General features: G+C 35.6%; 1 long non-coding RNA gene across 1 annotated transcript in view; it reads right to left on the bottom strand.

Moving 5' to 3' along the window:
- Positions 1-13,429, bottom strand: part of LOC147652672 (uncharacterized) — a 109,420-nt gene that overhangs the window by 31,851 nt on the left and 64,140 nt on the right. The window contains exon 2 of the long non-coding RNA XR_015288209.1: positions 1,148-1,208. This is a non-coding gene — a long non-coding RNA (uncharacterized LOC147652672). The remainder of the gene's footprint in view (positions 1-1,147; positions 1,209-13,429) is intronic.

The following is a 13,429-nucleotide window of genomic DNA, read 5'->3' as shown; positions in this document are numbered from 1 at the left end:
CCTTTTGAAGTCCAGGGTAGTGAGCTTGCTGTGGGCCCTTCTTATTGCCTCAAAGATCTTAGCTAAATATTTTAAGATGACTTTGTTTTCTAAAACTTAAAAATAAATATTTCAAGCTGCACCAGTAGAGGTGCAGGTTCAAAATCTGGAAGAATTTTTTCACTGAAAGGATTGTCAGGCATTGGAGCAGGCTGCCCAAGGAAGTGGTGGAATCACCTTCCCTGAAAGTGTTCCAGAAAAGAGTGGACATAGCACTTAGCGCTCTGGTTTAGTTGACAAGGTGTTGGTCAGTCAAAGTTTGGACTCAATGGTCTCGGAGATCTTTTCCAACTTTAATGATTCTATGATTTAGGAACCTTATTGCATAATTCTGATTTATTTTTTTTTTTCCTTTTCACTAGATTTCCTCTACTGTGGAAATGGATGCCTTGTATAAGTTGTATGGCTTACCTGCTTATGAATATCAACATGATAGCTTTTGGTCATATGTATAACATGAAATGTAGCACAAGGAACTAGTGAAGATAAACATTTATTTTTACTGTTTTTCAGAGGTAAAAGTGATTCAGTATTTATAGAAAAATACAAAAAAGGCAAATTATTATTTGCTTCTAAACATAATAATAAAAATATTTTTTTAATTTGGTGATTCACATAGTTCTGCTCTAATTTCACAGAATGATTTGTATTGGCTTATAAACTGCACAATAAAATTTTAGTATGGTAGTATACAAATTACTGGAATATAAATATTTGGAGAAATAAACAGCCAACACACTTGTCTTGATTTTAAAATAAATAAAATATTTTTGAGAACACAAGCCTGAGTAAGTTTTTTTTTTAAAATGTCTCATCATGGAGTGGAAACTGGCCTATATTGAAAAATCAAAAGAATTTGCTGTTTTCATTTTAAACTACTAATTTTAAAATTATTTGTTGTTATTATCCATCTCATTTCCCAGCTTGAATGTACATCATCCTAATGATTACAGAAATCAATGAGGGCTTTTTCAAATATATAACAAACCACTTTTTCTTTCCTTTTTGTTCTAAAGGTTTTAACCTGGACATAATGGAATGGCTCAGAGTCTGAACCAAGGACCCAGTTTCCACTAAGTATGTACAATCCAGTCTTTGCCATGATTACCTTGAATGGTTGTTTCAAGAGATGGAGATCACAGCTCTAGAAGACTTTACACATTCACAGCCTGTAGTGAAGGAAAATCATACAAATATCATTAGATCTGTTTTGTATTATCTGCAGTTTCCTGAACAGTTAGTAAAAGGGTCACACAAAACTAAGTTTAGCTAGATCAGAATAGCCTTAGCTGCTATCCCAATGAAGTACAATTGGTTAAAACCAGGAAACTAATCAGGAATTGGTGAGGCAATTAAATAGAGAAATTGCTCTAAAAAAATTACCAAACAACAAAAAAACTAATAAAAATTAAGTGCATCAGATACACTGCTGAAGTTACCCCATGCTTTGAATATAGATACAGGAACACAGTTTTTCTTTCAGGAGAAACTGAACTGAAGCAGGTCAAAACTCCATGTTTAAGGCAAAGACTGTGTTTGAATTTCAGTTTTGAATTTGTACAAAGATTTCTCACAATGGTGAGAGGAACTGCATGGTCATCTGGAGTTGATCTTTCTCTACTTGCAAATCCCAGGATTTAGTGAAGGGAAAAAACAGTAGTAAGTAGCAACTAATATAAAATGCTCAGGTAGTATTTTGTCCAAAGCTATCCTGGAATTAAGAAAGATCAACTCAGAAAATTTGTTTTCAGCCTGGACATAGAAGCTAGTCTAAAAAACTTTAGAGTCTGAGTATTACATATTACAAATATCATGCTGTGTTGATCATGTTATGCCACACTAGCACAGCACTTAAAAAGTGCAGTGAGTCCAAAAGGACTAAAGCTGGCCTAGAACAAAGGAGATGAAATACATGCATTTAGACTCATTGATGCAGTTGTATTTCAGGCCAAGCAAAACACAAGCAGAGGAGGGAGAGTGTTTGTGAGTGGGGTGTATTTGACATATAACAGGAATCGTGTCTGGCTAGTGGAAAGCTTGTTTGCTAAAGTCATTATCACTTCTTTCTCTTATTCCTGTATCTAAGCTTTCTGCCATTCTTCCTCTTAAACCTGAAACACATGCCTTAACACAGAATGTTCTTTTCTCTTTTAAATCCCTCCTATCAGATGCAATTAAATAGATTGCATATATGTTAGGGATAAAAACCAATGGAAAATTAGTCTCAGGCATGCAAAAATCAGGTATTAATTTTCTGCACTCATGCCTCCAATAAGGTTTTATAATACTATGAAGTGTTACCCACGTAACTAACAATATGGTTCCTGCCACAGATTTTAAGAGTGAAAGCAATGAGGTGGAAACAAAATGAAAAATGCCAACCTGCATGTTCTCCAAGTGTCTCTGTACTTCAGATTAAATGCATTTCATATGGACAATTTTTTTATTTCCTAACCTGGATAATTTTTAGAGAGAGATTTTAAGTCCATTCACTGTCTTCCTATCAAAACCCCATTTTTTTTTAATAAAATCTTCAATTAAAAATTTGTTGGTTGCAGAAAATACTGCTTAAGAATGGCATGGTACTTAGCAGGCTAAGAAAGCCTCCTTGTGCAGATGGGTGGTTTAAGTTTGGTTCTTCTTAAATTCACCTGTAAATTGCTCTTCTAGCTCTATGTCTCCATACAGGTCAGAATAATCCAGAGCACTACACATTCAGCTCCCTACATCATGTACTGTGACATTTTGAAAACTCCTGGTTTTCAACCTGGTCCATGATTGAAATCTCCTAGTGGGAGGAAACTTTTCAGAAAATTTCCATTGAAGTCCTGCCTAGCAGATTGTAAATGTAGAAAATATCTGATGGGGTAGCTACAGCTCTTTTTGTATCAGGCTGTTTGGTAGCATGAGTAATTTCTGTTGTAGAACTGTGTTAACAGGTAATTCATTTTGTTGAAAAATGTCAAGTCAGCTTTCATATTAAAGGATATGTAAATATACTTCTCCAGAAACCTTGGATGCAAATTACTTTTGCCTTATTAGTTACAATAATGTGATTGCATCTTTTGTCTGGAACTGCAACCATATCTGAAACACTGTGTTTTCAGAAGATTAATATCCTCTAAGTTAAAAGAAGAGCTCCAAGTTCCCCATTAGTCCTGGTGTTTGGATAAAATGCAGGGGAAATCCATGACCAAATCTACAAGTAATAACATAGAACTAATATGCTGAGGGGTTTTTAGTAATATTACTAATTTGATGATGCAATATAAAATTTGAATCAGTTTTATGTGCCTCCATTTGCAATGAAATCATTATTACACAACTGACTGTTGTCTGAAATTCATTCAGCAAATTACCTTTGTTCAATGATCTCAGTGAGCCCTAGAGAAAGAAAAAAAACTAAATAGTTTAATACCTATTCTTGATCTGCCAATTGCTGTCAATATCAAGAAGCTGATATTGACATAGAATTCATTCTGTTCATTCAAATGAATAGAATAGGGCAAATGTAGATAATATTTTCTGAGAAGTACTGCTAGTGCCTCTTCTAGGTCTTTATCTTTTTTTGTTAAGTTTGTGAGTGGCTGATCTTAAACAGAAATCTGGCTTTATTATAGATAGAAGAAAACACTGCCATTTAGATCCACAAAGACAGAAAAGTTCTGAACATCAGCTGAAATCAATGAGATTGAAGTGTTAAATATTTCCATTCTTCAGTCTAGATTTATACATGATTTAGTTACCTAAATTATTAATAAACGTATCAACAGATTTATAAAGAATAGCATTGTTAAAATGAGACAAAATAAACATTTTTAATAAAAATACTAGAATTATTTTTATAGAAGAAAAAAAATTAGGGATTTAGAAAAAAACATTAGGGTGTAGCAATACTGGGTCAGCCTTTTCTCCCAGGCAACTAATGACAGGGTGGGAGGAAATGGCATCAAGCTATACCAGGAGAGGTTCAAGTTGGACATCAGGAAGAATTTTTTCATGGAAGGGATTGTTAAGCATTAGAACAGGCTGCCCAGGGTGATGGGGAGGTGCTCAAGAAAAAACTGAATGTGGCATTTTCTTCTTGGTTAAAATTACTTATATTTCTTTGTACATCTAAACATTATTATGAATCAGTCTGTCCAGTCAATGCCCATTATTATATTATTATATTATTATATGCCTAAGCATATTTCATACTCCATTATGTAGCTTCCAAAGATTAAATACCCCAAACTGACTTCCCAATGACCAGAGAGGTATCAAAACCTTTCTATATGAGTAAGTAAACCACATATTTAAGCGAACAGTCACAATATGTGTAAGTATATGTGATTTGTTCTAAGTGAGGCTCATGGCCAAAGATGTTCTCTGTTTTGTTGTTCCTGTCCTCCCCCCATGGCTATTGGGCTGAAGAGTGAGTCACCTCAAATTTCTCCTCGAATAGAAAATGTAAGTTCCATCAAACAAAAAGACTAACCTGTCATTAGGCTGGAAAGACCCATTGATTCATACAGCCTGAACAATGCTACTTGTTCCAGCATGGGAGAAGCAACAACAAAAAAGGGGAAGAATGGAGGGAAAAAAACCACAGATGCTATTTTTGACAGGACCTGGATACCTCTCAGGAGTAGGTTCCAACTTCTGACTAGGAAGGGAGGAGGACTCTGGTCAAGGTAAGGAAAAAAGATGGGAAAGAAAATGCAACTTGAAAGGCTAACCAGCACAATCAAGACAACCCATTCATCTGTTGTTGATTTCAGAGAATAAATATACTTTTCTTACATATTTCAGCATAGTAAGGACATTGATAAAACCAGAAACTCTCAGTAAATATTTTGAACAGAACCAGTTTTATTACTATCACCATCCCATTAATTTTCCAAAGCCACCCTTCTGATCCCATATTAGTAGCCAAGCTCAATATATCTTAAATTTCCTTGATGTAATAATGTAATATGTAATTAGGAATTCCATTTCATCTGTCTTTGCCATTTTATTTAAATCATTGAATCCGTAATATACCATTCTTATCCTTTATAAGAATTTAAAGAATTTCAAAGATGAATTTAATTTAATTTCAGCTTCTTATGGTAGTGTGGAATGCACAAAAGACCTTAATTCTGTGTAAGCAGTGCTCAGCAATAATGAAAACATCCCTGTGTTAGCAACACTGTTTTAAACACAAATACGTAACACAGCCCCATACTATGCATCAGGAAGAAAATTAACTCTACCCCAGAGAAAACCAGCACAGTTTAAAGTGTGAAACACATTAACCACAAGAGTGTTTACTGTGGCTTTTCAGTTATAAAGAGGACTTTTTTTTCTGCTGTAAAAAGGCTACACTTTGAAGCAGAAGCACTTAAGCCTTAGTGGATCTATTGAGTGCTACAGAATACACTTTCTGTGCCTGATTACAGCATGTTTTAGAAGTACTCTAATAGATAGTGAGGCTACTTTGGGCATTGCTGTCAACTTGTATCGCAGAGTGCATCTACCATAGGCAGCACAGAAAAACTGGGTAGAGGAAAACTGAGCAGGTGCTGTGTCAGTAACACATTACCATGCTCACTTCTGGGACCAGGGATGACTGAGGAATTTTAAAAAGGATATTTAGTCTTTTGGAGCAATAGGATGAAGATTGGAAATTTCTATCGTACAAAATTCTTGACTTGAAATATAGAATGAACTGTGCCATATGCACATGTATTTTGTTTTATGGATGCTCCATTAGAAGAAAAAAATAAATCCATCAAATCACAAGCTTTACATTTGTCTGATACTGCAGAAAGAGAGGATCCTACAAAAATATTCCTGTATTTCTCTTGATGAAATTTTATGGAAGGCAGATTAAGTAGGGCATCTGGATCCAACTCAGCGGCCAGAGGTCTAGAGAAAGGTACTGCTGATTTTTGCCATACTTAAATTATGTCATAAATAGGACTGTATACAGGAGAAAAAACCCAAAGACACAGAGAAAGAGAGAAAGGGGGGTAAGGGTTTGACATTTCTAGAGACAACCTTTCAAGTATTTCACATAAAACAATTTCGGAACATATAATCTTAATGTCTGCTCGATCTTGGACATTCTACACATTTTTTAGATCAAAATAGAAAAGTACCATTCATACTAGTTATGCATTCCTTAACATCATTGTTTTCCAGGCTGTTCCTGATGTATTCAGATCAAAATCAGACTAATGATAACCAAATCCAGAAGAACAACAAACAATAAGCACTCAATCATGTCACTGGAGCCAACCACTCTTGCATTTTTGATATTCCACTGATACAGAGGAAAAAACTATGACTTGGAGTTATTGCAAAAGTATTTTCATACATAAAACAAGCTACTCTACCTTTATGCAGTATTTGGTCACCCAAAGACATCTAAAATAAGGAATGACTGCCTATTTTTCCTCTTAAACAATACTGACAGAGATGACAGAATCACAGAATCACGTAATATTCTGAGTTGGAAGGGACCCACAATATGACTAAGGAGCTATGTGTGGTCTAGATAGTCTGCACCTAGGGCAAAAGTGCATTGCTCTGTTGCCCTGTGTGTTCAGCCAGCTGTCCTGCCCTCCTCTGCCATCCCTTTGTCACTGTTTCTCCAGGACACTGCAGGGTTGGGGCCTTCCACATGCAAGACTGAGCAAGAAGTATGGCACAGGGAAGTGGCCACCTCAGAACTCCCCTCTGGTCCCTGAGATGTGCAGATCCTTCTCCTCCTGCCTAAGCTAAGCCCCACGAGTCCCCCAGGTGGAGAGACTGTGTATGGGGTTATGAGAGGAATCAATGGCTGCTCCCTGGTTCCTGGTCCCAAAATATCAAACAAACACAGCTCTACCTGTAGGGTACACCTGTGGGCAACAGCACTAAAATAAAGTCTCAAAAATGTGTCCACTGTGTGAGCAACACAGTCAGGATATTTACAGCCAGCCTGGGCATTTGTATTGAGAACTGAAAAAACAATGACTATTAACAGCATGTGACTTGATTTTTTACCAAATTTAAAAAACTATTTATTGTTTGCTTTGTTTTAGAAAGCAAATGTTTGTTTGGTTTTGGTTTGGTTTTTGTGTTTTTTACTTTAGAAGGGTAAAATAGCAAGCTCATGGAATGAAAGGTGAGAACTTCATATAAACTCAGTCATGGTTTCTCTTCAGAACAGCAACAGTGCCAGTATGTCCTTATGCATGCTATACTGCAAGCTAAATTATAACAGCTCCTGGTTAGAATATTCAAGTCTGTGTAAAAGATTTATATGCTTCTCTTCTCAATCATTACATATTAAAAGTCACAGTATCACGTGAATTTACTCAGAGAATTCTCCTGTATAAACATATTTTATAATAAAATAATAAGACATATTATAAAGCATAATAAAACAAAATAAAATGTTAACTACGTGTATTTGCATTTAAAATAACAATGCAGGAAAAAATGTAACTATCAGAAATACTTGTGATACAGACAGAGAATTTGCATACATGAAAAATTACTGATTAAATCTTATTCAACTTGTTTGTTATCTAATTTTGACAGGGAGATCTCTCAGTGGCATTCAACATATCACCACTCACTTTGCAGTGAAATTAAGTACCTACTCAACACTAAAGTGCTTGGCTGCTATTCGACCGTGTTTGCTCTTAAAGCTTTTAAAATCCATTAGCTCTCATGGACCTTATTCAGACTGACTATGTTGTACAGAATGAACAGTTACCATTAAGTTAACTGGAAGACAAAACAAAACAAAAAAAATTAACTGTGAAAACTTGAGAGTTTATATGTATTGATCAGGAAATGCCTGCTACAAAAGAAAGGTAAAACCACATAAAACTGTAGGAACATCAATACATTTCCAGGGCTGAAAAAATGAGCATTTGTATCAGGGTTCCTCAGAATCACTTCTTCTGTTTTCACAGAGAATTGAGGGAATAGATTGATGCCTGGTGTAATTGATTATGTATTAACACTAGCTGAAGATGACATGAGGGGGTAATGATAATGCATATGATTTATTATAGCTATATACACTGGGTAATGCTACACCAACCGAACAATTATTACTGGCTGTATCAGCTCTCTGCACTGATCTCACGTTTGATATACAAGAATTTATTTATCCTGAAAAATCTCAAACAAACAGACTATTCTTTATTATTTAAACAAGATGGGCATGTTTTATTAGACATTACATCATAGTAAATAAGACTCTTGTGAATCACCTCTAAAATATTAATCTCCCTTGTTTTGGGAGATGGGCAGAAAATTTTCTCAGATCTTAGTAAAGAAAGTACAAATGTGTTTTGACTTCAGAAAAATAAGTAATGAGCCTTCCTTCTCAGAAGCCTTTTATATTCAATAAAATTCTAAAGATGCTACAACAGCAACTATCCAAACCATCCCAATTCTTTAAGTAGAGCTTAGAGGTATGTTTTAAAGTTATTTGGACTTTGAATAGATCTGAGTCCAAAATGAAGCCAGGTGCTGTACAGGCTGACCTCATCAACACTCAAACACAGAGCAGGCTCCTTGGCTTACCAAAATCTCTGTAGCCACTTCAAAGAAATGCATAATCTGAGTATTTTGAAACCTTCAGGGAACTCTGTATTGGAATCATATTGCCATTATCTTGACCTGCTCTCTAATTTTTAAGGGTTATCCAAAAAACATAATAATAAAAAAAAAAAAAAAAAAAAAAAAAAGAGAAAAACATATATGCCAAGAAAACTTAATTTAAGATATCATTTCCACAGAATGATGAAAGAAAGCTATTACATTTTCCATGTTACAAGATCTAAGCTTATGGTTTTCTGTGCCATGGCACACCATGGCTGCCCTATTTCAATCTTGTTTCTTGACAGTAATTGTTAGGAATGCAGAAACTCCAGCAGTATAAATCTTCTAAATTTATAGTGGTTTATAGCTCTAGATACAAAATTCCAGCTTTTTCAGCAGTGTAAGAATTGAGGTTTTTTATACCATCCTCTGTGAAAGGATGGAGTGTCTTGGGCAACGGGATTGAAGAAATTAGAAGTATTCAGGCCTGTTCTCTCTAGGATTAGGATAATCAAATTTTCCATAGTGAGCATTTGTTAAACATGCTGATGCTATGCATTGAAGTAACAAGCCAATACTTAATGTAAGGAAAAATGAAATAGGACAAAAAGTGCTATGGAAGATCAAGTGAGAAATTAACAAAACACTCAAAGTGAACCGAAGGGTTGTTATTAGAAAATGGAGCTTTGATAATTTGCTCCATTTTGTTAAAAAAATATTTATTTATTCTAAAACATGAAGATCAAAATTTAACATCTATTTCTGAGAAATTAATTTCTATCTGACAGGAGAATATTCCCCAACATCAACTCCAGATCTGCTGAAAGATCAAGATAAGACAGTGATCTCTTACACCAACAGCTGTATTGAGTAACACGAGTTTGAGTAGCCAAGTTGTAAAGTGTTTCCTTAGAGCAGAAAGCAGGTTACTCAGCTGTGTCTCTGGACAGTTTAAGAGACTTTGTTGATCGGTAAAGACAAAGACAGTTAGCAGATAGCTAATAAAGGCTGCACTTGTCTAACTCTACTTCTAATAAAATTAATAAAGATCACCCTTAATATGCAGGTATCAAGAGAGAGAATATGCAGCAAAGCTGTATTCTCCTACTGCTTTAACTGATCTGGGAACTGTTGAACAGGAGCAAAAGTGAATGCTCAGTTTGCTTTGCTTTAACATTCTCTTCTGTCAGGCAAATTTGACATTAAACTAAATTTATGATTTGTGAAAATATTCTTATTACATCCTACATAGATAAGCATAAACAAAGTTTACTGCAAAGCTGCATACTAAGGAAGAGTTTTGGAAAATTACAGAAAAAAAGGCCAACTCTAAGTGTAGAGAATCAAAGTCGTATCATCCCAGACTTTAGCTTTCTATCCATCACAAGACACTTGCCTCAATGTAAGTAAACTTCTATCTCTTTCTTGCAATAACTGGAACAAATCTCCTGTAAATAAAGTCCTTGTATATTTGAAGCTGCTTTCATAGCATTTTTTGTCATTGATAAGTTTTCCTGAGTCACCTTTTTTTACCTTAACTTTCAGCCTTTTCACTGAGCATCTGTTAGCTAAAATGAAGCCTATAATAAACATTTATGTCCCTCTTTATGCTGATTGTTGTTTACACCTATGTGGCAAGGCTGTAGGAATATATTGAATATTTATGTTGCAAGAAATTGCACCTCCAGACTATTAAACACTGAGTGGAGCAGCTGGGATTCTCTAAATGCATTCAGGCCACTAGCAGTATCCATTATTTATCTACACTACTAGCTGCACTTGCAAAGATTATTCACTCTTTCTCCTCTAACACCTAATGACAGCAGAATGGGAGCACATCCTTTTTAACCCCAGCGACATCCCAATTTGTTTGGAATTGCATTCTGGTCTGCATTCTCATTACAGTCAAGTGGCAATGTGAGAAAGTTGAAAGTCACTACCTGCTTTTTATGAGAAAGAAGATATTATGGGGATTGCTGGCTTCCCCCGCTCCTCCACTCCACTGCTGTGAGAAGCCACCTGGAGAACTGTGTCCAGATCTTGGGCCTCAAACATAGGAAGAATGTGGACCTGCTGGAGTGAGTCCAGAGGAGGGACATCAAGAAGATCAAAGGGCTGGAGCACATCCCTTTTGAGGAAAGGCTGAGTGAGTTGGGATGGTACAGACTGAAGAAGAGAAGACTTTTGGGAGACCTTAGAAAAATACCTAAAGAGGGTTACAAGAGAACTGGAAACAGAACTTTTACAAAGCCATGGAGTGATGGGATAAGGATCAATGCCTTTAAATTGAAAGGGAGAAGATTTAGATTGGATATTAGGAAGCAATTCTTTACTGTGAGGGTTCTGAGGCACTGGAACATGTTTCCCAGAGTAGTTCTATATGCCCCTCCCTGGAAGTGTTCAGGGCCACACTGGACAGAACTTTGAGGAACCTAGTCTACTGGAAGGTGTCCATGACAGGATTGAAAATAGATGATCTTTAAGGTCCCTTCGAACCCAAACGATTCTATGATTTTATGACTATTTAGCAAAATTCTGATCAGCTGCAGTTAAGTCAGTGCCAGTTCTTTTGCTTAAGTAAAGTCCAAAGAACAGCATGAATCAACTCTGGAACTTTAAATTTTAAACTTTAAAGTGAGTGTACAGAAAGTGTGTAAGAGAAAAGAACTTCTGAACAAAATGTGTGTAAGTGTATGAATATAAAGTGATGGACCTATTTTTCAGAAGGTGTAAAATTGCTCATTATTCGTTTTTCAACAGCACTGAGCTATTTGTATTGATCTTGGACTTGAGACTGCTGTGTTTTTAGAACTTTCAATATTGAAATGATTAAGGGAAATCACTGATGGTACAAACAGAATACTTCCTGCAAGCAGATGCAATGACAGCTTCCTCCATTTCTCTTTGTGGCTTTGGATGATGTATCTCCTGTCTTCTTTTGGAAATCTTGCAAAAGATGTTAGGTTGTCACAAATAAGTAAGAGACAATGCCCAGGACATAACATCTTACATTGTTTTCTAAAAAAATAAATACATTATGTCACAGAAAAACTCCTCTAAGTTTCAATATGCACTGCATTAAGCAAGGATTTATAGATATATACTTCTGGAATCTCTGTCAGAGCAATGAGAATATCAGTGAACCATAAACTTACATGCTTGTATCTTTTCCAGGTTTAAAGAACATTCAATGCACGATTTCAGTTAATTCTTGAGATACAGTTCAGGGAGTTCCAAGCCTTTAACTAATGTGTTTACCAGCCTGTTATCCAATTGTAAATTTACTTGTTACTTTTCAGAGCAATCATTTGGTGACATATTTATTAATGTCATTATACCAAAAAGCTTGTTGTACACAGTGGGATAGAATTGATATGTTTGCTGTGTACTAGTGTAGCTTATCAAACATGTATTTTGCCAGTACTAATAAAGGCTGTAGGCCTTGTGCTGATCTCACAGAGTAAGGTCTTAGGATTTGTCTGAGCTTGCCTTTTCATCTTTTCAGCTTTTGCAAATGTATGTAGGCACTGAATGATGAGCAGTAGCCCTTGAAGCTAAGCCAGGATATTGACAAGTCAGTGTGGCATCTCACCTAGTCCGTACTCCAGGAGCACTGTTATTGTCAGCCGAGAATCCAGAGCGATTTTAGAAAAGACGTAGTTGTTGATAAGGGGTTTCTTCATAATTGTTTTTAAAACACTATTATTAAGGAAACATTTTCTGTATTCATTTGTACTAATAGGTTAGTAATAGCCGTTTATTGCTTTTAATTAGATTGCTAGGATTTTAATTAATATGATAAGTTGTTGGCTTTACATATAAAGGGTACTATATTTTTGCTTATATTGATATGATGTTCTATTGGATGCATTCATCCTAAGAAACTTGCAAATTTAAGGTAATTATTTGCATCCAGTGGAATGTGTGTACACCAAAACAGGCCTAGAGTACATGCCAGCCTTCTGAACAGCAGTGTCATAAGTTGTATGCATGCTGAAGAGCAATGTTCCAGGAGGGTAATGTTCCTCATTAGCAGTCTGAAGTTGCCCTAAATCAAACAAATTGAGAGGATTAGACTGAATGTTTTTCCTAGAACAAAACATACAGAGGTCACAATTATTTGAAGACCATCTTAGGAAGGAAATTAAGGTTGTTAGATTTTCTGCCTAGACTTGTGCACAAAGATCTGGTAACATTTCCAATTTCTTCCTTGCAGAGCCCAATGCAGTGTTTGCTGAAGCATCTGAATCTTGTCTGGACAACAGCCTTGGTCCACAAAAACCCTGCCCTGAAACCATGCAGACAAACCTAGATTCTCTGTATATCCAGTTATATCCATATACCTTTAAAGTCTTTAAGAAGTACACAAATGATCTCTCCCAAACTGAAAACATAGGGAAGACCTGAAAGATATGGTTTAGACCATGATAATGCAATGCCTGTTCTAGAGGTCTGACTAAGAAGTACTTTATTAGACATTCTTTATAGGAGTATTCAAAAAGAAAAATAGAATAGAAGTTATGCTATTATTTTCATTATGTATCCGTGTTCCGATACCAGAACTCCATTAATTCAGGCCCCATTATGAGAATATAATACTGAGAACAATCAAAACCAGGTATCAGAGAAAATTTTATGCCATATAAATGAAAATGTCTTTAATTGTGCTTTTCAGTGCTGCATATACAGTCTTGTGATAATTTCTACCAAGATTATTTTTATTCATAAGTGGTCAAGCCAGTAACATTTCTAAAATAGAAGAAAAAAATGTCATTATTTTGCTTGCAAAAAAGCAGCAAAGGAAACCAGATCAGGCAAT

This window comes from Cyanistes caeruleus, chromosome 6 (assembly GCF_971803275.1).
Source record: "Cyanistes caeruleus chromosome 6, bCyaCae1.hap1.1, whole genome shotgun sequence".
In the NCBI taxonomy this organism is placed as follows: domain Eukaryota; kingdom Metazoa; phylum Chordata; class Aves; order Passeriformes; family Paridae; genus Cyanistes; species Cyanistes caeruleus.
The sequence above is the reverse complement of the archived record's forward strand: the minus strand, read 5'-3'. Positions and strand labels throughout refer to the sequence as shown.